Source organism: Scyliorhinus torazame, chromosome 3 (assembly GCF_047496885.1).
Source record: "Scyliorhinus torazame isolate Kashiwa2021f chromosome 3, sScyTor2.1, whole genome shotgun sequence".
Taxonomy (NCBI): Eukaryota; Metazoa; Chordata; class Chondrichthyes; order Carcharhiniformes; family Scyliorhinidae; genus Scyliorhinus; species Scyliorhinus torazame.
The window spans coordinates 59,716,314-59,741,273 of record NC_092709.1 but is presented as its reverse complement, the minus strand read 5'-3'; the positions used below and the strand labels follow the sequence as shown (position 1 = coordinate 59,741,273).

Here is a 24,960-nt window from a genome sequence, read left to right as displayed (position 1 = left end):
CAGCATCCCCTTTTTTTTACCTGCGGGGTCTTACCCGCCCATACAAAGCCAGTGATCACCTTATTGGGACCCGAAGATCCCACCGGCAAGAACAACTGGAAAATTCCAGCCATTGTTTTGTTACTAATATTGAAATAATCAATTTCGTTGTCACATAAACCCTGAACTCTGATCTCTCTCTTTTTTCTTTCCTGTTTCTCTTCAGGTCTTTGACGAGTTTATTGTCTAAAAGACCCATTTCCATTTGACTGCTGAGCATTTATTTTCTGTTCTTGGCCCCTTGATAGCTGATATTGTAAATGCTTGTCTTTTGTCTGGTCCTGTGTCTCACACTTTCAAATTTGCTATTATTATCACCACCCTCAATAAAACTGTATCCTTCACTCTTCTGTTCTTTCAAACTACTGTCTCATCACCAACTTTCCGTTCCTTTCCAAAGTCCTTAAATGCTGTTGTCTTTTAACTTAGTGCCCTTCTACCTCTCCACTTTTTGCAAAGGTTTCAAACCCTGCCATAGCACTCAAATGGCATTAATTGTTGTGCTTATTTGGCCCTCACGTAAGCTTCCCACCCGATATTCTCTCTTATGTGTGGGTGGCACGGTGGCACAGTGGTTAGCACTGCTGCCTCACAGCTCCAAGTACCCGAGTTCAATTCTGACCTCGGGTGGCTGTGTGTGGAGTTTGCACATCCTCCCCGTGTCTGCATGGATTTCCTCCGGGTGCTCCGGTTTCCTCCCACAGTCCAAAGATGTGATTAGGTGGATTGGCCATGCTAAATTGCCCCTTAGTGTCCAAAAGGTTAGGTGGAGTTACTGGGTTACGGGGATGGGGTGGAAGCGTGGGCTTAAGTAGGGTGCTCTTTCCAAGGGCCATTGCAGACTCGATGGACCGAATGGCCTCCTTCTGCACTGTAAATTCTATGGTTCTATGACTGCTATTTTCACTCCATAATTTTGCCCTTGCCACTGTAACCCTTCAACCCATTACAAATGAAAAATCTGTCTATCTCCTCAAACGTACTCATGTCCTGGCGCCCACTGCACTCTGGGGTAGTGAATTCCACAGATTCATAATTGTTTTATGCAAGTACTCAGGAAATAAACAGTTGAATTTTTATTTTATTTCTAATCTTCACTAGTACATTAAAATATAAATTTAACTATAAAATAATATAGTATACAGGCAACTTTGTAATTTTTTCCAGTTGGTTTGGTAAAGTGAGATTTGCATTAGGGGAGCATCAGAAATTCTGCTTTGGAGGGAATAAGAGGTAAAAAAAAAAAAAAACCCTTTCCCTTTTAATTATTTGCCTGGTGTTTTAAAGCAAACTCATTATTGCTAAACATTTCATATGTGCTTGGGATTCTTAAAGCCTCTCCTTATTAAGAGCTTGGGTTGTAGTTTAATATTGCTGCTGGGTCAGCTTACATAACTGGAATTTTAGAAGGTTTCTGCAGTTCTAAAATATCCAAGTCTTAAATCATCTTAGAAAGAATTGCCTCCACAGGAAAATTGCAATGGGCCTTTTGTGAGGGGTGCATTTTAGTTCATGAGGTATTCCAAACAATTCTTAAGTGTCGACGGATAAAGCCTATGGTTTGTGAATAATAATTTCATTTGAGACTGGCTACTTTTTGAAACTGTTATGGTACATTTTCAAGAACATAATTTGTGACGATAAAACAAAAGTAACTCATTACCTTAAGCACAGCAATATTTTAGTGATCCTTTGTTGGTGAGGAGTGCACACACAAGGCTTCAGAAGAAAGCCTTCACCAACCGCAAGGCAATCACTGGTGTCATTTTCTCCCACCATCCTCTTCCCCATAACTCTGCAACCTCCCCTTAACCTTCCCTCTCTGCCACCCCCTCCCACCCAGGTGGCAGCCTGGAGTTGTTTGTCCCTTCGGAGTGCTGTGGTCTATCCCCATGGGTACCTGGGCTGCTGGGTAGGAGACAAGCCCAACTGTATTGTAATGAGGCCCATTCCCTTAAATCCTTTCTTTTGTATTAATTACAGTAAAATCTTTCTGGCATGCAAGAGGAATGGGTTTGCTGGTCAATCATAAAATACAGTAAGATCTTTCTTATCTGGCATGCAGGAGGATATGGATTTTGCTGGTTAACAGTTCAATTTATCTATAAACTATAGTGCAATATTTCTAGCATGAGCTAATAAAAATATAAGGCCCCACCCAGCCCCCCCCTCCCCCCGGCACAAACCAGTGATTGCCACAAATTGGAACCCATACTGACGCTCCCTCCACTCCCCTATGCTTCTGCCACTGTCCCCACACCCTCAAAGCCGCCCAATAGTAGTTCCTGAAGTTCAGTAGGGCCAGCGCCCCCCGCCTCCCTCTGTCCCGCTCCAGCAGTGCCTTTTTACCTGCGGGGTTTTACCCACCCAAACAAACCCAGAAATCACCACATTCATCCTCTTTTAAAAAAGCTGAAATAAAAATAGGCAGGCACTGGAATGCAAACAAAAATCTCGGGAGAACGGTCATCTTCATGGTCTGTACCCTCCTCGCCAGTGACAATGGGAGTATATCCCACCTCCGAAAGTCCTCCTTCATCTGCTCCAGTAACCAAACCAAATTCAGCTTGTGTAGCTGGTCCCACCCATGCACCACCTGGATTCCCAAATACCGGAAACTCCGTCCTACAACTCTGACTGGCATCTCTCTCTCCTCCCCCCCCCCCCCCCCCCCACCCCCTCCACCGCCCAATATCCTCTCCTGCCCCCTCACCTGAATCGCAAAGACCTCACTTTTACCCATATTCAATTTATACCCCAAAAAACGGCCAAATTCCCCTAGGATCCTCATAATCTCTCCAATCCTCCCCAGCGGGTCAGAAATATACAAGAGTAGGTCGCCCGCGTATAACGAGGCCCTATGCTCTTCCCCCCCCCCCCCCCCCACACTATCCCCTGCCAGTCCTTTGACGCTCTCGGCGCCATCGTCAGTGGCGCTATGGCCAAGGCAAACAACAGTGGGGAGAGTGGACATCCCTGCCTCATCCCCCGGTGCAGTATGAAATAATCCAAACTCACTCGGTTCGTCCTCAAGCTTGCCACTGGTGCCTGGTACAGCAACCAGACCCAAACCGCCCCAGGATCTCCCACAGGTACTCCCACTCCACCCGATCAAAGGCCCTTCTCCGCATCCATGGCGACAACCACCTCCCTTCCATCAGAGAGCATCATGATCACATTTAAAAGCCTTCTGACATTGGCCGTTAACTGCCTCCCTTTCACAAATCCCACCTGATCCTCCCCTATCACCACTGGCACACAATCCTCTATTCTTAAAGCCAAAATCTTGGCCCAACAATTTGGCGTCCACATTCAGAAGGAAGATTGGTTTTTATGACCCGCAGCGTTACGGGTCTTTCTCCCGCTTCAGGCTAAGGGACATCAAGGCCTGTGACATCGTTGGGGAGGGAGTACCCCTTGCTCCCTAGCCTCATTAATCGCCCTTACGCAAGGGCCCCAGCACCCCTGAAAACTTTCTATAAAACTCCATCGGATACCCGAGGGGCCCCGGGGCCTTACCCAACTGCATAGCCTCCAGCCTCTCCACTACTTCAAACAGCCCAATCGGGGTCCCTAGGCCCTCCAGCAGCTCTTCTTCCACCCTTGGAAAATCAAGTCCCTCCAAAAACCGCCTCATCCCCTCCACCCTGGCTGGAGTTGCGACTCATAGTCTACTATAAAGTCTCCTAAACACCCCGTTTCCCCTTCTATCCTTCACTCTCCCTATCTCCCTATCTGCCTCCGGTTTCCTAAGCTGGGGTGCTAGCATCCTACTGGCCTTCTCCCCATATTCATACACCGCCCCTCTTGCCTTTCTCAACTGCCCCACTGCCTTCACTGTATATGGCAACCCAAACTCCATCTGCAGCTTCTGCCGCTTCTTCAACAACCCCACCCCCGAGGCCTCCGAATACTTCCTGTCAACCTGAAGAATCTCCTTAACTAGTCTATCCATCTCCGACCGCTCAACTTTCTCCCTGTGTGCCCGTACCAAGATAAACTCCCCCTCACTACTGCCTTCAACCCTCCCATACCGTAGCTGCTGTAACCTCCCCCGTATCGTTTATCTCCACATAACTCCAAATGGCCTCCCTCACCCGCTCACACCACCTCCTCCGCTAATAGTCCTACATCTAGTCTCCAGTGCGGGCGCTGGCCCCCCTACTTGCTCATCCGTAAATCCACCCAGTGTGGAGCATGATCCGACACTACTATCGCCGAGTACTCGGCATCCACCACCCCGCCAACAACATCCTATCCATAATGAAAAAATCAATCCGGGAGTACACTTTGTGTCCATGGGAGCAAAATGAAAACTCCTTCAATCTCGGCTGCCCAAACCTCCACGAATCCACCCCTCCCATCTGTTCCATAAACCCGTTTAATTCCTTCGCTGCCACTGACACCCTCCCTGTGCTCGAACCTGACCAATCCAGCCTCAGATCGATGACCAGGTTGAAGCCCCCCCATGATCAGCAGATGTGAGTCCAGGTCGGGGACCTTCCCCAACACCCACCTCATAAACTCTACATCATCCTAGTTCGGTGCTTAAATGTTCACAAGTACCACCGGCATCCCCCCCCCCCCCCCCCCCCCCCCCCAAACTTCCCACTCACCATAACCTATCAACCCCCCTGAGTCTGCCACAATGCTTCCCACTTCAAACGGCACCCGCTTATTAATCCGGATCGCTACTCCTCTTGTTTTAGAGTCTAGCCCCGAATAGAATACCTGCCCAACCCACCCCTTCCTCAGCCTAGTCTGATCCACAACCCTCAGGTGTGTCTCCTGTATCCACGTCCGCCTTTAAACTCTTCAGATGCGCAAACACTCGGACCCTCTTGACCGGCCCATTCAGTCCTCTCACATGTGATCAGCCTGATCGGGCCAACCCCCCCCCCCCCGGCTGATCAACCATAGCCCTTCCTGAGCCCCACCCATGGTCATCGACCCCTGCCCTGTCTCCATTTGTCAATCCCTTCCCTGTCAGCAGACTTATACCTCCCCCTCTTTTTTTTACCCCCCCTCCACCAAATAACAAAATAATAATCCCAACCCCCATCCACGTACTTACTACCTGCTCGCCCCTCCACTGCACTTCTGTGAGCAAGCCCGTCCAGCTAGCCTGGTGGCCCTCGCCCATGGCGCCATGCATCCTACCCCCCACTGATCCCCCACCCCGCTACCCCATCTTCCATACAAACATTAGAATCCCCAACAAACAAACAAGAAGAAAAAAACAACCCACCATCCTCCATTAAGAACAAAACAGACCCAAAAACAGAACAGAGCAACGGCCCAAAACATAGTGCAAAAGTGGTTCATACAAACAAGGAGAAAATTTTTTAAAATTCAAAACATAAACACTCGCTCCAAAGTTCAATGGCCTCCTTCTCCTGCCAGTCCATTGTCTCTGATAAAGTTCATCGTCTCCTCTGGCGATCCAAAGTAGAGTTCTTGGCCCTCATACGTCACCCACAGACTCACTGGGTGCAACATGCCAAACTTCACACCATTCTTAAAGAGGGCCGACTTCACCTTGTTGAAGCTCGCCCTTCTTTTGGACAGCTCCGCACCCAGACTCTGGTAGACCGGCAGCTCGCTGCCTTCCCATGTGCAGCGCCTCGTCTGCCTGGCCCACATCAGAATCTGAGCCTTGTCCAGGAACTGGTGCATTCGCACCACCATCGCCCTCGGCGGCTTGTTACTCTGCGGCTTCCTACAAGCGCCCTGTCCACCTCCAAGGGCCAAGCAAATGCCCCTTCACCCAGCAGCTTCTCAAACATTCGTGCCAAATATGTACCGGCGTCACTCCCTCACTGCCCTCTGGCAGGCCGACTATCCTCAAATTCTGCCTGCACGATCTATTCTCCAGGTCCTCCACTTCGTCCTGTAGCCTCTTCTGATGATCTCTCATCAGCCCCAACTCCGCTGCCTTCGAGGCGAGCTGCTCATCGTACTCAATCGCCGTCTCCTCCAGCTTCTGAATCGCCTGGCCCTGGGCCTCTAACCTTAATTCCATGCGGCTGACCCCGCCTTTATAGGATCCACCACCCTGGCCAGGGTCTTCCAAGTACTCCTTTCTTTCTTTGCTGGGCAAACTTCTCGTGCAGAAAGATCAGTAGTTGACCCGTCGACCACTGGGTCGGCAAACCCAGACCCTGACCCTCCGCCATCTTCCCCTGTGTCACAGGCTCCAAACCAGCTTTCAGCGAATGTTCCCTCCTTTTTGGATCACTTCTGGTCCGTGAATCCATAAACCGGTGGGATACTCTCTGCTTCCACCTCACCAGCACCTTAAACTATCACTCAGCTCCGCTGTTAATCGGGGAAAAGGTCCAAAAAGTCCACCATGAGCAGGAGCCACCAAATGTGCGACCCGCACACCATGGTCTCCACCGGAAGTCAGTCTTTTACTATTTAAAAAAAAAAAAAAAAAATATATATATATATATATATATATGTTTATTCAAATTTTCAACCAAACACTCCAGAAAGAAAGAAAGAAAAACAAAATTGTACATAGGAAATCAAACTAGGATACATTAACCCAATTTAACCAATAACTACAAAAGTGGGGAAAACGCCCCCTTTTAACAAAAACATAACCCACAACCTCCCCCCGCCCCTTCCCCTGGCTTGCTGCTGTTCGACCTCCACCTAGCGTTCCGCGAGAAAGTCTAGGAACGGTTGCCACCGCCTGGAGAACCCCTGCACAGACCCTTGCAAGGCAAACTTAATGCTCTCCAACTTAATGAACCCTGCCATGTCATTGATCCAAGCTTCCACGCTCGGGGGCTTTGCATCTCTCCACATTAGTAGGATCTTCCGCCGGGCTACCAGGGACGCAAACGCCAGAACTCCGGCCTCATTCGGCTCCTGCACTCCCGTCTCGTCCGATACCCCAAATAGGGCCACCCCCCCCCAGCTCGGCTTGACCCGGGTGTTCACAACTTTGGACATAGTCCTCGCAAAACCCCTCCAAAACCCATTCAGCGCCGGGCACGCCCAGAACATATGGACGTGATTCGCTGGGCTCCCCGAACATCTCACACATCTGTCCTCCACCCCAAAAAAAACTACTCATCCTCGTGCCTGTTATATGTGCCCTATGTACTACTTTGAACTGTATTAGACTGAGCCTGGCGCATGAGGAGGAGGAGGAGGAATTAACCCTGCCCAGGGCATCAGCCCACAGACCCTTATCCAGCTCCTCCCCGAGCTCCACCACCCACTTGCCCTTCAACTCCTCCACCGAGGCCTCCTCCGCTTCCTGCAGCTCCTGATAAATCGCCAAGACCTTGCCTTCTCCAACCCATACACCTGAAATCACCCTGTCCTGAATCCTTTGTGCTGGAAGTAGCGGAAATTCCCCCACCTGCCGTCTCACAAACCCCCTCACTTGCATATATCTAAAAGCGTTTCCAGGAGGCAACCCAAATTTCTCCTCCAGTGCCCCCAGGCTAGCAAAAGTCCCATCTATGAATAGGTCTCCCATCCTTTTAATTCCTGCCCGATGCCAACTTAGGAATCCCCCATCCATCCTGCCTGGCACAAACATATGATTATCCCGTATCGGGGACCAAATTGAGGCCCCCACTTCACCCCTATATCGCCTCAACTGCCCCCAGATCTTCAATGTCGCCGCCACCACCGGGCTCGTGGTGTACCGCATCGGCGGTAGCGGCAACAGTTCCATCACCAGCGCCCCCAAGCACTGGAACACGAACAAGAACCTCGGGAGGACCGTCATCTTGACCGACTGTACCCTACCCGCCAGGGAAAGTGGCAACACATCCCATCTCCTAAAGTCTTCCTCCATCTGGTCCACCAACCATCTCAAATTAAGCTTATGCAGGGCCCCCCCAGCTCCTAGCTACCTGGATACCCAGGTACCGAAAGCTCCTCTCCATCCTCTTCGACGGCAGCTCCTCTAGCCCCCTTTCCTGGCCCCCGCATGCACTACAAAGAGCTCACTCTTCCCCACGTTGAGCTTGTAGCCCGAGAAGTCCCCAAACTCCCCAAGGATCCGCATGACCTCCGCCATCCCCTCCACTGGATCTGCAATATATAACAAAGAACAAAGAAATGTACAGCACAGGAACAGGCCCTTCGGCCCTCCAAGCCCGTGCCGACCATGCTGCCCGACTAAACTACAATCTTCTACACTTCCTGGGTCCGTATCCCTCTATTCCCATCCTATTCATTTATTTGTCAAGATGCCCCTTAAATGTCACTATCGTCCCTGCTTCCACCACCTCCTCCGGTAGCGAGTTCCAGGCACCCACTACCCTCTGCGTAAAAAAACTTGCCTCGTACATCTACTCTAAACCTTGCCCCTCACACCTTAAACCTATGCCCCCTAGTAATTGACCCCTCTACCCTGGGGAAAAGCCTCTGACTATCCACTCTGTCTATGCCCCTCATAATTTTGTAGACCTCTATCAGGTCTCCCCTCAACCTCCTTCGTTCCAGTAAGAACAAACCGAGTTTATTCAACCGCTCCTCATAGCTAATGCCCTCCATACCAGGTAACATTCTGGTAAATCTCTTCTGCACCCTCTCTAAAGCCTCCTCTTCCTTCTGGTAGTGTGGCGACCAGAATTGAACACTATACTCCAAGTGTGGCCTAACTAAGGTTCTATACAGCTGCAACATGACTTGCCAATTCTTATACTCAATGCCCCGGCCAATGAAGGCAAGCATGCAGTATGCCTTCTTGACTACCTTCTCCACCTGTGTTGCCCCTTTCAATGACCTGTGGACCTGTACTCCTAGATCTCTTTGACTTTCAATACTCTTGAGGGTTCTACCATTCACTGTATATTCCCTACCTGCATTAGACCTTCCAAAATGCATTACCTCACATTTGTCTGGATTAAACTCCATCTGCCATCTCTCCGCCCAAGTCTCCAGACAATCTAAATCCTGCTGTATCCTCCGACAGTCCTCATCGCTATCCGCAATTCCACCAACCTTTGTGTCGTCTGCAAACTTACTAATCAGACCAGTTACATTTTCCTCCAAATCATTTATATATACTACAAAGAGCAAAGGTCCCAGCACTGATCCCTGTGGAACACCACTGGTCACAGCCCTCCAATTAGAAAAGCATCCTTCCATTGCTACTCTCTGCCTTCTATGACCTAGCCAGTTCTGTATCCACCTTGCCAGCTCACCCCTGATCCCGTGTGACTTCACCTTTTGTACTAGTCTACCATGAGGGACCTTGTCAAACGCCTTACTGAAGTCCATATAGACAACATCCACTGCCCGACCTGCATCAATCAACTTAGTGACCTCCTCGAAAAACTCTATCAAGTTAGTGAGACACGACCTCCCCTTCACAAAACCATGCTGCCTCTCACTAATACGTCCATTTGCTTCCAAATGGGAGTAGACAACAGGTCATCAGCATACAACGGCGGTGTTCCTCCCCTCCACGGACCAACCCCCTCCAGTTCCGAGACTCCCCTAATGCCATGGCCAGCGGGTCAATTGCCAGCGCGAACAGCAAAGGGACAGGGGACACCTCTGCCTCGTCCCCCGGTACAATCTGAAATATTCCGATCTCCGCCGGTTCGTAGACACGCTAGCCACCGGGGCTCTGTATAACAACCTGACCCACCCTATGAACCCTTCCCCGAACCCAAACCTGCTAAGCACTTCCCATAGGTACTCCCACTCCACCCGATCAAAGGCCTTCTCCGCGTCCATTGCCGCCACCACACTCCAGTCCCCCAGGCGGCGAACCCGCGCCCCAACTCTCCCTTTTACCTCCAGTTCCCCTTCGGTCAGTTCAGCAGTAACCCAGTCCACCCCCCCCCTCCCCCCGCCAGCTAGACCACCGTCTAGCCCCGTTGCTTCCCCCATTGCACTCCCGTAAGTCGGCTGACTCCTGCTGACCCCGGCCACTCCCGCCTTTGCCAACGACCCCCCCCGTGTGTAATCCCCATCCCATCCCCCCTTCCAGGCTGATGTGAGCACCCTTCCAGCAACGCCGCCCCCCCCCCCCCCCCCCACCTCCTCAGCGCGGGAAAAAGCCCGCGTTTCGTCTTTTACTATTTAATAACAGTGGGGGCACAATCTACTGGCTGTGTTTGTGCTCTAATGGTGGCACGCCGTGGCCGGGAGATGCTGGGAGAAGCCACCCCCATCATTCCCAACAACTGTTGCGTCTCCCAAGATCTAACCAGATCCCTTGAGGTGCCTCGATCTGGGACCCGGCCATTGTGTGCGGGACCCAGCCTTGCACGATGGGTTTAAGAACCCACTTAATCGTGCCAACGTCTGATCTAACTAGCTGCCAAGGAGACCCCAGCCAGGCGCCAATTAGTATTGTTTCGCCTAGTCCATGTTTTGTGTGGACCAGGAGGAATGGCACCTGGGAGATCTCACAGGCCACTGTAGGCTCCTTAGTGGTCAGGGACAGGGAAGGATGGTCCCCTGGCTCTTCCCCTGGCACCTTGGCACTGACCAGGTGCTTGGGGGCACTGTCAGGTTGGCAGAGCATTGCCAAGATAGCACTGCCAGGGTGGCACTGTCCAGGGTCAGGGCCTGAAGGGAACCATGCCAATGAAAGGAGGAATGTGGGGTGTGTGAAGGGTGGGTATCAAGGAGCCTCTGGAAGGTTGGTGGGGGAGGGGGTTTGAAGAGTGAGTTGTGGAAGGGGGAGGCCCTGTACTGTCCTGTCTGCACTGGCAGCTTCTGTGAAAAACATTTTGCTTCTCAGTTTCCTGGTTCCAGACTGAACTCGCATGCTTCTGCTTTTCAATGTGGGCCTCTGGTTGCTAAGCAACAGCTTTGTTTTGTTTTAAAGCCTGTAATTGCTTTTACATTGTAAAGCATTAATTACAATACAGGTGAAGTTTAAAGTGAAACTAAAACGTATAGACTTGTAGGCACTTGTGTTTAACATGAAGCTAAACTAAAGTTTTAACCCTTTCTTAGCTCACAAATAGAGACACAAATTAAACTTGAACTTAAAATCTATACCTTGTTTCTAACACACAATACAATCTAAGTTACTTAAACCATTGCATTTGTCCTCACCAAGTATTAAATTAATACCTTTTTGCTATTTACATATGCCTAAATTTATGTTAACTGCCAGTACCTTCTCACATTCTTTGCTTTTCTTATTTGTTGTTCCAATTGGAATCTTCAAAAATCTGTTTCTTAATTGTATTATCCATCTGTCAGTACACCTTTTCTGCTTCATCTCAATCGGTATCTGTTTCATCACCCAGGGATTTCTGGGTCTATTCCCCATACTTTTCCCCTTCATGGGAATTCACCTAGACTGTACTTGAATTATCAGTAAAGGCAGCACATTTCTCAGTTACAGTTCTGCCTGTTAATCTTTATTTCCAGTGTGCCAATCTTTGATTCCAGTGTTTTTGTGCGAGATATATTTTCACCCCTTTGAAGATGGCTTTCCTCCAGCTAATTATTCATCCTCTGGACTGTTCCTTGTCCTGATCCACAGCTAACCTAAACCTTGACACAATGATCACTCTCCCCTAAGTGTTCTGCTAATGACACTTGGCCCGCCTCAGCCCCAAGCACCAGGTCCAACAATGCCTACTTTCTCAAGGGCTAGAAACGTACTACTATAGAAAATTATCTTGAAACTATTCTAGGAACTGTTACCCTCTCTGCCCTTAAGTATTATTATTCCAGTCTATATTTGGATAACTCAAGTCCCCGATAATTCTTCTCTGTACTTTCCTTGCAAATTTATTTCTCTGCATCTTTCCAACTAGTTAGTGATCTATAAGGCTACACCAAATAATATAATTGCACCATTAACTTGTCTGGGACATTCTTTCTCTCTCTATCTCTCTTTCTCTCAATCTCTGCAGTGTTCTTCACCAACACTGCCAACCCTCCTCTTCCTTTTCTCCCTTTCCTATCTTAGCTGAACACATTGTATCCAAGAATATTTAATACTATGCTTTACTATTTCCTACTCTGGTACTGTCTGTCTCTCTCTCTGGGGGGAGGGGGGGTGGTGATTGAGATGTATAAAAGAGGGGCATAGGCCGAATAGACAGGAAATAAAAGAAATTCCGCTTGGTGGAAGGATCAATGACCAGGGGACTTGGATTTAAGGTGAGGGGATGTGAGGAAAAACCTTTTTACCCAGAGGGTGGTGGGAGTTTGAACTCGCTGCTTGAAAGGGTGGTGGTGGGAGAAACCCTCATAACATTTAAGATGTATTTAGATGTGAACTTGCGATCCCAAGGAATATAAGGCTATGGGCCAAGTGTTGGGAATTGGGATTAGAATAGTTAGGTGGTTGTTTTTGCCTGGCGCAGACTCTATGGGCTAAAGGGTCTTTTCTGTGCTCGATGACTGCATTAAATCCTCCATAATAGCACTAGCAAATTGCCTTTCTGGGAAATGGGCTCTGTTCAGGTGCAACCCATCCGGCTTGTACAGGTCTGATCTCCGCAAAACTAATCCCAATGTCCCAAGAATTTAAAACACTCTCTCCTGCACCATTTCTCCAGCCATGCATTCATCTGCTCTCTCCCCCTACCTCTATACTGCGCATCATACAGAATAATCCAGAGGTTACTACTTTTGATTTCTAAGCTAACTCCCTGAAATTTGATTGCGGGATCAGATCCCTCTTTTCTATTTATGCTGTTGGTACCAACGTGGTCCAAACCACTGGTTATTTTTCCTCGGCCTGTGAGTGTGCTGCAGAAGTTTGATGACCTCATTATTGCTTTTCTAGTCTTCTTCCTACCCTCCTGTACAGCTGAGCCAGCCATAGTGGCACGAACATGGTCTAGCTTTACTCCCCAGATGAACCATCACTTTCATCAGTATCCTGAACAAAATACTGGTTGGAATGTGTGATGCACTCAGGGTATTCCTGCAGTAACTGCCTGTTTCTTCTTGACTGCCTAGTGGTCAGTCATTCTCTTTCTCTCTGCATATTCCTAAGCTGTGGGTGACCACATCTATAAACTTCCAATTCATACAAGTTCTCAACCTCCTGGATACATGCCAGTGGCATCAGCTGCTGCTCAAGCTCCCTGAAACAGTTGGAGCTGCTGTAGTTGATGACAATCCTGTAGATATGTAAGATGCTCAATGTCTTGGAGTTCCAACATGGAACAACATGGGCACTCCATGTGTTGGTGTTCCCCTACCATTCATCAATCTACTGTATAATACAACTTACAACTTAAAAATAAAAGCCTCACCAGGTACACGCTCCTTCTGTTGTCATGTAAATATGGTGAGTTTGATTGAAACGCTTTATCCACTTATTATTTTTAAAATATTTTCAGCTCCTTAGACTACCTAACTTTGAAGAAAGGGAAACAAAGCTATAATTCTCATCAGCTAATTAACTCAAAGCATTCCTGTCATGTCACAGTTTGATATTTTTGTTTATTTCTTCTCACTTCAGTGATCCAAACCTGCGGCATACCTACCCCAGCTCGTCTCTTAACAGTAATGCTGACCTGCTTCACAATTCTCCTAGTCCCTTCACAGTGATTGTAACCTCCTGCTCACTCCTCCCAATCCTTCATTGTGATCCCAATCTGCTTCACAATCCTCCTTGTTTTAGGATGACGTGTTGATCTCAGATTGGTGTCAGTGTTGTCTTATGATTTCATGCTTACTGTGAACGGAGTTGACACTATCTGCATTTATTTCTGGCAAGATCTTCATAGGTATGAATGAAGGGATCTGTGATTTCCAGTTTTGGTTGAATTTAAAAGCCACACGGTCCACTAATGTTAATTTAGGGAAAGACGTCTGCCATCCTTACCTGGTCTGCCTACATGTGACTCCAGATTCGCAGCAATGTAGTTGACTTTTTAAAAACTATAAATTTAGAGTACCCAATTCTTTTTCCAATTAAGGAAATCTCCACATGGTTGGGGGGCCAGGATCGAAGCCGGGTCCTTGGCGCCGTGAGGCAGCAGTGCTAACCATAGCGCCACTGCGTTGCCCCTAATGCAGTTGACTCTTAACTGGCCTCGAGAAAACACCCAGTTGTAACAAATAGCTGCAGAAACGTCAAAAAGGAATAAAATTGGACAGACCACCTGGCATTAATCCAGGCATCTAGAGTGACATTAGCATACTTTGTCCAGTCAACCCTGCAGAGTCCTTCTTGTTAATGTCTGAGGACTTATCAAAATTCTGAGAACTATCCACAAGCAACAGCCTGACATTGTAATAGTCACAGAATCATACCTTGTAGCCTATATCCCAGATTGCTTTGTCACCATCCCACTATTGCACAGACAGGATGGAAGTTCCAGATGTGGCAGCAACATGATATATGCTTGGGAGAGAGTGGTCAAAGGAATACTCAACATTGACACATGGGGCGAAATTCTCCCCCAACGGCGGGATGCCCGCCGACTGGCGCCAAAGCCGGCGCAAATCAGACGGGCATCGCGCCGGCAAAAAGGTGCGGAAGTCTCCGCATCTTTGGCGGCCTAGCCCCAACATTGAGGGGCTAGGCCGACGCCGGAGGGATTTCCGCCCCGCCAGCTGGCGGAAATGGCGTTTGTTGCCCCGCCAGCTGGCGCGGAAATGCGGCGCATGCGCGGGAGCGTCAGCGGCCGCTGTCAGTTTCCCCGCGCATGCGCGGGAGCGTCAGCTGAAAGTTTCCCGCGCATGCGCAGTGGGGAGAGTCTCTTCCGCCTCCGCCATGGTGGAGGCCGTAGCGGAGGCGGAAGGGAAAGAGTGCCCCCACGGCACAGGCCCGCCCGCGGATCGGTGGGCCCTGATCGCGGGCCAGGCCACCGTGGGGGCACCCCCCGGGGTCAGATCGCCCCGCGCCCCCCCCCAGGACCCCGGAGCCCGCCCACGCTGCCTGGTCCCGCCGGTAAATACCAGGTTTGATTTACGTCGGCGGGACAGGCAATTCCTGGGCGGGACTTCGGCCCATCCGGGCCGGAGAATCCAGCGGGGGGTCCCGCCAACCGGCGCGGCTGGATTCCCGCCCCCGCCCAATCTCCGGGAGCGGAGACTTCGGCGGGGGCGGGGGCGGGATTCACGGCGGCCAACGGCCATTCTCCGACCCGGCGGGGGGTCGGAGAATGACGCCCATGAAATCTCACAGCATCACGTCAATCATGGACAAGGAAATCTCCTGCTGATTACAATCTACTGTCTTCCAGTAACCAATGACTCAGTAATCCTCCATATTGAATACCACTTGTAAGAGGAGAGAATGTACTCTGGGTGGGAGACTTGAATGGCTCAGTAGCATGATTGCTGATGGAACTGAATGAGTTCTGAAGGGCCTATCTACTAGTCTAGTCCTGCAGTATGTGATCATGGAATCAATGAGAGGGAAAACCTGACTTTATCTTGACCTCTCCAATCCACCTGTCATAGATGCATCTGTCCACGACACTGTTGGCAGGAGTGACCACCACAAGAGTTTTCGTGGAGGCAGAGTTCATTTTCACAATGAGTATAATGTCCGTCATGTTGTGTGACACTGATTGGTATCCTTCCATCTGTGAGAGATTATGGGAATGCAGCCACAATTTTCAGGTCAGGTGAGATCATCTGCTGCACTTCTGATGAACAAGCTGACTTTTGAAAGGCAAAATCTATTACCAACACCACACATGAAGTTGTCCCATCACCAGTGATTTGAGATAATCTCTGCTAATGCCTTGTTTGCAGGGCTGGTGGTGAATTCTTGCCCACAGCTGGTGTAGCCATTTGCATAGATTATCAGATAGAGTTTCCGACTTGTCATGATTGATGTTGAGGACTGTCTTGCCAGCATTCTTTAAATCGGAATTCTGGGAAGCCAGCTGGTCATTTAGCATGGGCTATCTCCTTGTACAGCAGCAGAACCTTGGGATGTTGACATCTTCTATCTAATACACGTGCCCAATCCAGAGAAGGCTTCTTTGTTTGAATAGTGCTGGCATGTTTACCCTAGAAAGGACTGTTTCAGTGGTGATTTTCCATGTGATTCTGTGATGCATGATGGACTCCAGAGACCATAAGACATAGGAGCAGAATTAGGCCAGTTGGCCCATCGAGTCTGCTCCGCCATTCAATCATGGCTGATTTTTTTTCATCCCCATTCTCCTGCCTTCTCCCCATAACCCCTGATGCCCTTATTAATCAAGAACCTATCTATCTCTGGCTTAAAGACATTCAGTGATTTGGCCTCCACAGCTTTCTGCGGCAAAGAGTTCCACAGATTCACCACCCTCTGGCTGAAGAAATTCCTCCTCATCTCTGTTTTAAAGGATTGTCCCTTTAGTCTGAGATGGTGTCCTCTGGTTCTAGTTTCTCCTACAAGTGGAAACATCCTCTCCACGTCCACTCTATCCAGGCCTCGCAGTATCCTGTAAGTTTCAATAAGATCCCCTCTCATGCTTCTAAACTCCAACGAGTACAGACCTAGAGTCCTCCACCGTTCCTCGTATGACAAGTTCTTCATTCCAGGGATCATTCTTGTGAACCTCCTCTGGACCCTTTCCAAGGCCAGCATATCCTTCCTTAGATACGGGACCCAAAACTGCTCACAGTACTCCAAATGGGGTCTGACCAGAGCCTTATACAGCCTCAGAAGTACATCCCTGGTCTTGTATTCTAGCCCTCTTGACATGAATTCTAACATTGCATTTGTCTTCTTAACTGCCAACTGAACTTGCACGTTAACCGTAAGAGAATCATGAACAAGGACTCCCAAATCCCTTTGTGCTTCTGATTTTCTAAGCATTTCCCCATTTAGAAAATAGTCTATGCCTAAATTCCTCCTAACCTCACACTTTTCCGCATTGTATTTCATTTGCCACTTCATTGCCCACTCTCCGAGCTTGTCCAAATCCTTCTGCAGCCCCCTTGCTTCCTCAATATAAGCTGTCCCTTGTATCATCTGCAAACTTCGCAACAGTGCCTTCAGTTCCTTCTTCCAGATCATTAATATATGCTGTGAAATGTTGTGGTCCCAGCACAGACCTCTGAGGCACACCACTAGTCACCGGCTGCCATCCTGAAAAATACCTCTTTATCCCCACTCTCTGCCTTCTGCCTGTCAGCCAATCCTCTATCCATGCCAGGATCTTATCCTTAACACCATGGCTTTTAACTTATTTAACAGTCTCCTATGTGGCACCTTGTCAAAGGCCTTCTGAAAATCTAAATAAATCACGTCCACTGGTTCTCCTTTGTCTAACTTGTTACCTCCTCAAAGAACTCTAACAGATTTGTCAGATATGACCTCCCTATGACAAAGCCGTGCTGACTTGGTCCTATTTTACATGCACTTCCAAGTACTTCGCAATCTCATCTTTAATAACAGTCTCTAAAATCTTACTAATGACCGAAGTCAGGCTAACCGACCTATAATTTCCCATCTTCTGCCTCCCTCCCTTCTTAAACAGTGGTGCTACATTAGCCACTTTCCAGTCCTCTGGGACCCTTCCTGCCTCCAGTGATTCCTGAAACATCATCACCAATACCTCCACAGTTTCCTCAGCTATCTCTTTTAGGACCCTGGGATGTAGTCCATCCGGTCCAGGTGACTTATCCACCTTCAGACCGTTCAGTTTCCCGAGAACCTTCTCCTTAGTAAATCACTAACTTAGATTGAAGTTATTGAGCTGCAATACTGACATCTACACGACAATATGGAAAATTGCATAGGAGGTCAAGTCCATGGAAAGCAGATCAAATCCAATTTGACCATTTCCCACCCAATCAGTTTATTCTCGACCATCAGCCAGATGACAAATGTTGTCTTTGACAGTGCCATCAGGTGGCACTCACACAGCAATAACCTGCTCACTTGCTCAGCTTGGGCCCTGCGAGAGCTACTTGGCTCCTGATCTCAATACAGGCTTGGTTCAAACATGATCAGAAGAGTTAAACTCTAGGGCGGATGAGAGTGACTGTCCTTCACATATTAAAGCAGTATTTGACTGAGTGTGGCATCAAAAGTGCACTAATAAAAATGAAGTCACTGGGAATCGGTGGAGGGATGGAAACTCTCTACTGGTTGGGATGATATATCGCACAAAGGAAGATTGCTTGTCTTTATTGGAGACCAATCATCTCAGCCCAGGACATTGTTGTAAAAATTTCTCAAGGTAGTCGCCGAGGCCCAACCATCTTGAGCTGCTTCATCAATAACTTTCCCTCCACCATACCATTAGAAGTGTGGATGTTCACTGACAATTGCAGTATTTAGTACCATTCATAACTCCTCCAGTAGTGAAGCAGTCAGTGTCCATATGCAGCAAGGCCTGGACAACATTCAAGCTTGGGCTGATAAGTGAAGATAATATTCGTATCACGCAAGTGCCAGGCAATGACCATTTCCAACTAGAGAGAATCTAACCATCTCCCCTTCACTGTCACTGGCATTACCATTGCTGAATCCCCCCATTATCAACATCTTGGGGGTTACCATTGACCAGAAACTAAACTGGACCAGCCATATAAATGCTGTGGCTACAAGAGTAGGTCAGAGGCTGGGAATTCTGAAGCAAGTGATGCTTGATTCCCTAAATTCTGTCCAGCATCTACAAGGTACAGGTCAGGAGCGTATGGAATACTTTCCATTTGCTTGGATGAGAGCAGCTGCAACGATACTTGCTCCATATCATCTAGGAGAAAGCAAAGTGCATTCCATCCATCACCTTGGATATTGGCATTCCGTCCATCACCTTGGATATTGACTTCATTCACCACTGGCACATAGTGACAGCAGTGTAAGGTGAAGTGCAGCAACTCCTCAGCCTCCTTAGACAGCACCTACCAAACCTGTAACCACCACCTGCAAGTTCCCCTCCGAGCCCCGCTCTATCCCAACTTGGAGTGATACCGTCCTTCCACATTGGACCAAAAGACTGGAACTCACTTCCTAATGGCACTATATGTGTATCTATACTCCATGGACTGCAGCAGTTCAAGAGTGTGGTTCATCACCACCATCTCCGGGGCTGTTGGGGGTGAACTACAAATGGTAGCTTAGCCAGTGACGATCGTGTCCTATGAATTAATAAAGAAAACCTAATTACCAATCACCATCTAAGAGCACACCTTTAGCTGTAAAAGATGCAATATTAAACACTGCTTTTGCAAAAGGTATTTGATAAATGTTGTATAACTATGGTGGTCTTGGAAGGTGGGGGAAGCAGGAGCTTGTGTGGGGCAAGAGAGGGAACTCAATTAATAAATAACCATTACAGAGATTGGTGATTACTTTCAAGTTATTGTGGGCTGATATTGTGAGACAGCAAATTAGACAATATAACTTCTATTTTGCATTACTTAGAATTAAATATGCTTTGTGTGAGCTTTATGGTGGAGCTCTGTGATCTATGGAATACGTAAGTTGCTTGTTCTTCTTAAAATTCTTTCAGAATTGCTTAGTGATACAATTCCGTGGTGCAACAGTGCACATTTTTATGATTCACATTGGGATATCCTTTTAAAAAAAGTAATCAAATTTACCAATGACCTCCAAATGGTGAAAATACTGGAAAAAGAGTCAGAATCCACATAAACCAGCAAATCACAGTCTGTACAGACTATAAATTACACCTGGAATAGCAGATACAACAAAGACTATCTCAGGGAGTCACTGGGCAGTCCATCCTTGTAGGGACCCTATTTCAACTGTTTAGTTGTTCCATGCAGAATTCCAGTCTCATTCCTTCACGGATTGAGCAAATTCTTCGGAGGCTGCAGCTTCCACATAAACAGGGTTCTACTCCTGCAATGTTCTACGCTATGATGCACTTCTTTCCGGCACCTTCTCAACTCCTAGTTCCCGTTGTTTATGGTAGAGTGTATCTACTAGAAACACTTACACATTTGCATGTATGGCTGATTTCGGCATTCAGTCACTTGGAGGTGAAGGAAAGAGCAGCTTTCCAAATGCTCGTGATTCCAGCTCTCCAACTGTGCTTGCTCACCACCTCCCCTCCAGCTGTTCTGTTTTATCTGTGTGGCACATGGTTCTGTATAACTTCCTTCCTGGTGGTACTGCTTCCAGGTCACTGGATGCCGAATTCACTGCACATCTTAAAGTAATTACAAATTTTCCTTGCTGTTGCTGCTTTTGGGTCAAAGGCTGTCACAGCATTGAGTTTTCTTTTTAGTATGGATGGTGTTAAGGGAAGGTAAATGTACTTTCCCAGAGGAAAGAATTGAAGAAGATTGCCCCATGCCTCTGACTGTCTACCAGCAGCACTTCATTGCTTGTTGTCTATTTCATGAGTATTATTAGTGAGGGAGGTGGCAGCGGGGAAGAGTCACAGAAGAAATATAATTAGGTTATCTATTACTTTAAATATATTTCCAGCTGGATTTCACTTTTGTAGCACTTTTAAATGTATTTTAAAAATGGAGACATAAATTGGATTTAATGGCTTAACAATTTGTAGTTTTTGTCAAATATTTGTTTTGCAACCATGTATTTGCTGAACCATGTGGAATGAATATTGTTAAAGCAATTTGCATTTCATTTATTGAACCTGTTTTCTTGGTTAGATATCAAAATGTACAAAGCAAGTCACAGCTGAACACTGCTGATGAAATGTCCAACATGTTGTTGGTGTAATGCCAGTACCTCTAATTTTTGTAACTTGTATGATGTCTGGCAGAAACCATAAAATGTTAACTAAATTATCACAGTCCCTTATTGGAGAACATGACCTGACACAGATATGAGGTCACGTATTACGGTGCTCCCTGCTAAAGCTATCTCAGAAAATTCAAACTGCTTTTTAGAGACATCCCCAGAGAGACACAGCGGGTGTCTGACAGGCAAGGCCATTCTCATTGCAGCCAGTCAAGCAGCAAAGTAACTACCTAAAATATCTTGAAGGAGGAACTAAGCCTTTTTTTCTAATCTATTCTATCTTCAAGTCTGCCTGTGTCTCTGGGCAAAGCCACTCTAGGAGCCACCACTGCCATTTAGAGACTTTCACTTCAGCTAAAGTAAGAACTCAACTACGAAACTTCAAGCCTGCATTAAAACACTAAAAGAGAGTAAATTCAATTTTTATCATTACAACTTTACCTTCAACAGTATCTAGTTCTCGTGGGTGAGTTGCTGCATTTATGTGAACCTCCAGGGCAAGTGTGTATGAAATAAACTAACCACCTTAATTTTTAAAAATGCAAAAAGCTTGCTGCTGGGTTATTCAAATTGACTGAATCACTCTTGAGGGTAAGAAAATACATACATCCACATATATTTGATCATGAGCAATAAAAGCTATTTGTAACATTTGAAATATTTCCGCAGCAGTGATAGAACTGGAGCTTTAACATAGGTGGTGTGAGGGGAGAAGAGAAATTGCCAGATTCTACACCCTCATTATCTGACAAGAGGTAAATAAACATGTGGGCTACAGGGATAGAGCGGGACTGACTAGTTTACTCTCCCTTGAGCTGGCATGGACTCGATAGAACACATCTGTGCTGTAATTGCTCTGCAATTTCTGTGGAACTTCAAGCCTGGTACTGCTTGAAGGAGGGCAGAAGCTCATTTAAATATGAATTCCATTTGATTCTAAAGTAGCAGCATTTGAATGTAATAATAGGCTTGTGGGATATTGGCAAGACCTCTGCAGCAAAACTTTGAAACATGCTTTTATAAAACTTCTGCCAGATGTCCCAATAAGTAAAGAAGTCTTGCATTTCTGCAGTGCATCATTGCCGGGCACCAGGGAATGCTATGAAAGAAATATTGTTAATAATTGGAAGATACTATGTTTTGGACTCCACTATTTCCTGTGGTAACAAATTCCACAGGCTCACCACTCTCTGGGTGAAGAAAGTTCTCCTCATCTCTGTCCTAAATGGCCTACCTTCAGACTGTGACCCCTGGTTCTGGACACGCATACCATCGGGAACATCCTTTCTGCATCTACTCTTTCTAGTCCTATTAGAATTTAATAGGTTTCTATGAGATCTCCCCCTCGTTCTTCTGAACTCCAGCAATTACAATCCTGACCGATTCAATCTCTCCTTGTACTTCAGTCCTGCCATCCCAGGAATCAGTCTGGTAAACCTTTGTTGCACTCCCCCTATAGCAAGAACATCCTTAGAGAAGGAGATCAAAACTGCACACCATTTTCCGGGAGCATTCTTCAGGACCTTCCAAGGATTCCAATGATTGTAACACAAACTTCATTAATTCCAACATGGCCTGGCTGGCCCAGATGACCCCAATCACTCTCGACCAATAGCAGGAACAAGAGGTTGGAAGGCCATCCCACTCCAGGCCTCGGAGACCAGATTAAATGTGCTCCATTGAATTTGAGCTACCCGGCCTCCTGATCAAGATTCCCAAAACATGGAGGCCAGTTCTCAAAACTCGGCTGAGAACTTCTCTGCCACCTCACCGGAGGCATCAGGTACAACCGGGCCCTTCATCAGTTCCCCTTCATCCTCACCCCAACTCCTGAGGATGGAACTCCTCCATGGGAAGGTGGGCTTTCACCAGAGACTGTGCTCTCTCTCTCTGCAGCAAAAACCTCCTTGTGCGCTGCCACCATTTCTTCCATAAAGATGCCTCGCAGCTTTTAAAATTGGACTTTAACATCGTGCACCAATCAGACAAATCACCTTCATCGTTAGCAGTCACCATCCCTGGTGTGCACTGTATCGTCAGGGCAGTAAACCTCGCAAAGGCGACTGTGTCACCAAGGACCGGGCCCCACCCCAACTCCCTCCATCTGCCACGACTCAGCGAGGATTAAATAATTTTGTCTTGACTCAAAAGTGCTGAAACATTGACCAACAAATTTTGGTACATCGTAAAAGCCACATAAACAGAAAAAAGACATGAGATGTGCACAAGGATAAAAACAAAGACTGAAAGATTAGCAGAGCCGGAGCTCATGAAAACGCAGCCTCGTCAGCACTCTCAACACATGACCCCCCCCTCTTTATCTGTGGTGGTGTATTTCCCAACCCCTTGATTTTGATTCAATTTTCTATTAACAACCCCGCAACACACTCGAGATGGGATTAACTAAAAAAAAAAGGGTTCGTTTTTTGCACATGTTCAAAAATGTGAAAGTAGGGTTGCAATGCCACCTCCACAGTCTGGCAGTAGAATGAAGAAGAGAAAAGAAAGTTTTACAGTGCAGTGATCACCAGAGAAAATAAATCTTGACTCGCATGAACTCCATAATCAAAGTCCAATGAGATATCCCTTCATGGAGGTGAGCAGGATGAAACCCAAAGTTGTTGAACTCTATTTTTTGGTGGTGAGGACTTCACAAGATAGGCATGCAGAGGTGAATCAGTGTTGTACAGAATTTCCAGCAAAAGCAGTGTAGGTGGGTCCAGAAATTCCAACTGGGCAGAGCTCCTTGTGTGAGGCTGCTAGTTAGATAAACAGCATTCTGAGCATTTCCATTTAACAAGGCAATATTACTTGGTCCACAGGTCAGGGGCTCTTGTCACATGACTCCCACCGTCTTTGACAAAGGATGCATTGCACACCCATCGTCTGGATTGCAAAGGCTGATATATGTCTCAGCCATTAGAAATTGAAAGGAAGGATGCCTTGTCTTTGTCTTGAGCAAACAATCCATCTCCTTCTGACCAGCCTGGGTTATTAGATGCAGATAGCCTTTGCATTGCTCTTTTTTGAATTTGGGCCGCAGTGCTCGGATGATCGTTAGTAGCTCCTCTGAGATAACAAGGTATGAGCTTTCTCGAAACTACCTATGGGGGTCAGACAGACATGGGGTCAGCCATTTATTGGTCGTTTTTCTGTTTTACCATTTTAAAAATAGTAATGAGCATATCTTTATATAATATATAAAGTATCCAACATGAAGTCTTAGGCCTTCACAGGAAAAAGTATGGATAACTTGAAATGAGTGGAATGCACTAAAGGTTAGCTAGCATTATAGGCTAAGCATGCATCTAAGCCTTTCTATGGATTTATATAATTTTTCAGAGTGGTGCTGTGGGTACATCATACTTTATGATCAAAAGAAGGTAAGTTTATGGAAGCTGCACAAAGGTTGGTCTCAGCTTGGGATACTGGAGAGAGTGTTTAAGGTTCCATCCAGAAAGCTGACCCCATTTGAGTAATGCAAATGTGCTGTCCTTGCATTTTTGTGATAGTTGATGTGTTGATCTACAGAGCAAGGTAGAAGCTAAGTCTTGTACTTAAAATATTAAAATTGCTGCAACTAGACTCTGGGATCTACTAATTAATGAGAGGTTGAGAAAGCTAAAATCTGACCGGTTGCCTTGCCTTCCTCTTGTAGGATGGTGTTAGCTTGCTGAGAGTACAAATGATGAGTCTATCTGTTAGAGATGCTGTCTATTCCTCCTTACACCCAGTAACTGACCCTTCTGTGCTGATTGATGTATCTGCATAGATGGATTAAATGAATATGGAACTCATCCACAAGGGGTAGTTTAAGTGAATAGTATAAATGCATTGAAGGGAAAATTAGATGAGCATATGAGAGAGAAGGAATATTCTGATGGTATAAGCTTTCATGTTGCAATTAGCTTTTACCCAGGATGCCATCTAGTTACTGACTCTTCGGAGGACACACTTCAGCCAATTCTTGCGGCATTTCTCCCAGAACTGGCATATGAGCCGCAGGAGTATTAAATAGAATAATTTATGGGAGAAGAATACAGAAGAAGAAGCAGGAACATGCAGGCAAAATAGATTTTTGACCTTGCGGGTGGGATGGGAGGCGGGGTGTGAGGCCACAACTAGATTTCAAATTGAGGATGGGAAAGTTAAAGGTCATTCCCTGGGGTAAAGGTGGGATTTGTAAGAGTGGGACCATGACTTTTAGTTGGAGGTGGGGATGGCAATCAAAGCAACATTTGACAAATTGAGCCTTGCTATAATAAACATGTGGATTGGACTTTGATCACAGGAGGAGAAGTAAGTCCGGAGAGGTT

The 24,960-nt window shown here is 47.0% G+C and overlaps 1 protein-coding gene across 1 annotated transcript in view; it reads left to right on the top strand.

Moving 5' to 3' along the window:
* fgf2 (fibroblast growth factor 2) overlaps nt 1-24,960 on the top strand; it is a 95,938-nt gene that overhangs the window by 25,396 nt on the left and 45,582 nt on the right. The window lies entirely within an intron of this gene.